Source organism: Phodopus roborovskii, unplaced genomic scaffold (assembly GCF_943737965.1).
Source record: "Phodopus roborovskii unplaced genomic scaffold, PHOROB, whole genome shotgun sequence".
Classification (NCBI taxonomy): domain Eukaryota; kingdom Metazoa; phylum Chordata; class Mammalia; order Rodentia; family Cricetidae; genus Phodopus; species Phodopus roborovskii.
This window is the reverse complement of record NW_026126084.1, coordinates 55,089-58,531: the sequence shown is the minus strand read 5'-3', so window position 1 is coordinate 58,531 and position 3,443 is coordinate 55,089.

Genomic DNA, 3,443 nt, shown 5'->3' with positions numbered 1-3,443 from the left:
ATATATCAAGGTTCCTATCATCTTTAGGGTCTGTCACCATTATTCAACAACACCTATTTACAGCATACAACACATATTTACAGCATACAAAAGGGCATCCCTCATCCAAGTATAGATATGCCTCTAGTCTGGATTATGTACTAGATGTTGAAAAGATCATCTATCACTATTCTACACAGTAATCTTTTTTTATCTTGTAAGTTTTTTTAATAATAAATTTTATTCAAACTAGAAACAATTTTATTTTACATATCAATACCAATTCCCTCTCCACGACCCCCCCAACTCTCCTATCCTATCCTCCATCTAATACCCAGGGAGGGTGAGGCCTTCCAAGAGGGATCATCAAAGCCTGTCAGTTCCTGCACTAGGGATACATCCTGGTTTCACCGAGTTCCCTTAGCCTGCACAGTCCTCCTAGCTGACACTGACATTCAAGGGGCCTGGTTTGGTTCTATGTTGGTTTCTCTGCTGTCAGACTGAGGTTCATGACTTTTCACTTGGCTTAGGTCAGCTGTTTAAGTGAGTTTTCCCAGAATGGTCTTGACCCCTTTGTTTATCACTCCTTCCTCTCTGCAACTGGATTCCAGGAGTATAACTCAGTGTTTACCTGTGGGTGTCTGCTTCTGCTTCCATCAGATACTGGATGAAGGCTCAAGAATGTTATTTAAGATAATCATTTTTTTATTTTTTATTTTACATGTATATCCCAGTTCCCTCTCCATCCCTACCTCCCTCATACACTCTCTGTTCCCTCACATGCACCCTAACCACCCCACAATGCCCAATTCCACATGAAGGGCAAATCCATCCAGGAGGGGTCATGTAGATCTGTCAAGTCATTTGAAGTATGAACTACGACTTCCCTCCTGTCTCTAGGTTAAGGCAGTATCCCTCCATGGGGAAGGTGTCCGCAAAGTCCTTTTGTGCATCAGGAATACATCCTGGTTCCACTGTCTGAGGTCCCTTAGACTGTCCAGGCCATCTGGCTGAGACCCATATTCAGGGGGTCTTGAGTCAGTCCCATGCTGGATTCCCAGCTATCAGTCTGGGGGCCCGTTAGCTCCTCCTTGTTCAGGTGAGCTATCTCTATGTGTTTCTGCAACTTGGACTTTTCTTCTCCCTCTGCATCTGGATTCTAGTTTGACTCAGTGTTTAGGTATGGGTGTTTGCTTCTGTTTCCAACAGGTACTAAATGAGGGCTCCATGCCAATGACAACTTGTATAGAATATACCTTGTATCATAGTTGCTCTGGTGGTGTGAATTATAGGCTGGTGATCCTTTGCTCTAAGTCTAAAATCCATATATGAGCGAGTACATACCATGTTCCTCTTTTTGTGACTAGGATACCTCATTAATGATTGTTTCTTCAAGTGCCATCCACTTGCCTGCGAATTTCAAGATTCCATTATTTTTTTCTGCAGAGTAGTATTCCATTGTGTAGATGTGCCACATCTTTATCCATCCTTCAGTTGAGGGGTATCTAGGTTGCTTCCAGGTTCTTGCTATTACAAATAATGCTGCTATGAACATAGTTGATTGAGCATATGTCTTCCTTGCATGGATGTGGATCATTTGAGTATATGCCTAAGAGGGGGACTGCCATTTCCTGTGGTAGACTGATTCCCATTTTCCTGAGGAACTTCCATAATGATCTCCAAAGTGGCTGTACGAGTTTGCACTCCCACCAGCAGTGGACAAGTGTTCCCATTTCTCCACAGTCTCTCCAGCATAAACTGTAATTGTTGCTTTTCATTTTAGCCATTCTGAAGAGTGAAAGTTAGTATCTCAGAGTTGTTTTGATTTGCATTTCCCTGATGGCTAAGGCTGTTGAGAACTTTCTTAGGTGTCTTTCAGCCATTTTAGATTCCTCTTTGAGAATTCTCTACTTAGTTCTGTGACCCACTTTTTAATTAGATGATTTGGTGTTTTTTTTTTTTTTTTTTGTCTAGCTTCTTGAATTCTTTGTATATTTGGAAATCAACTCTCTGTCACATGTAGAGTTGGTGAAGATCTTTTCCCATCTGTGAGCTACTCTTTTGTATTATTGACTTTGTCATTTGCCTTACAGAAGCATCTCAGTTTAAGGAGGTCCCAATTATTATTTTTTGATCTCAGTGTCTGTGCTACTGGAGTTATGTTCAGAAAGTGGTCTCCTGTTCCAATTCATTCAAGGGTTCCTCCCACTTTCTCTTCTAAGGGGTTCAGTGTTGCTGAATTTACGTTGAAGGCTTTGATCCATTTGGACTTAAGTTTTGTGCATGGAGATAGATATGGATCTATCTGCAATCTTCTATATGTCTGTATCCAGTTATGTCAGTACCATTTGTTGAAGGTGATTTATTCCCATTGTATAATTTTAGCTTCTTTGTCAAAAAATAAGGTGTTCATAGTTTGCAGGTTAATATCAGGATTTTCCGTTCTGTTGAATTGGTCTACCAATAATTAAGCGTGATGTTTCTCTGATTTCTTTCTCAGCCCATTTATTATCTATATATAGGAGGGAGGGTATTGATTTTTTTTTAGTTAATGTTGTATCCTGCCCCTTTACTGAAAGTGTTTATTAGCTGTAGCAGTTTCTTGGTAGAATTTTTTGAGTCACATATATATACTGTGATATCACCTGCACATCGTGAAAGTTTGACTTCTTCCTTTCCAATATTTATCTCCTTTTGTTGTCTTATTTCTCTAGCTAGAACTCCAAGTAGAATATTGAAGAGATATGGAGAGAGTGCACAGCTTTGCCTTGTCCCTAAATTTAGAGGAATTGCATTGAGTTTCTCTTTATTTAGTTTGATGCCAACTGTCAGTTTGCTGTATATTAGCTTTATTATGTTTAGGTATGTGCCTCTTTGCTTTCTCCAAGACCTTTATCATGAAAGGGTGTTGAATTTTGTCAAAGGCTTTTTCAGCATCTAATGAGATTATTACATGGCTTTTCTTTTTCATTTTTTATGTGGTGGATTATATTGATAGATTTTCATATGTTGAATCATCCCTGTATCGCTGGGATGAAGTCTTAGTCATGGTGGGTAATTTCTCTTATGTGTTCTGGGATTTTATTTGCCAATATTTTATTGAATGTTTTTGCATCAATGTTCATGAGGGATACTGGTCTGTAGTTCTCTTTCTTATTTGTGTCTTTGTGTGGTTTGGGTACCAAGATAATTGTAGCCTCATAAAAAGAATTTGGCAATAATCCTTCTGCTTCTTTCATATGGAACTTTTTGAAAAGTATTGGTGTTAGTTCTTCTTTGAATTCATGGTAGAATCCTGCAGTGAAACCATCTGGCCCTTGATGGGAGATGTCATTCTGTAAATATGTTTCTCATACTGGTTAATGAATAAAGCACTCTTGGCCAATAGGAAAGGATGATAGGGGGAACTAGGATATAAGAGGCATTCAAGGAAGTAGTAGGGAGGAGTCAGCATGTCTAGACTG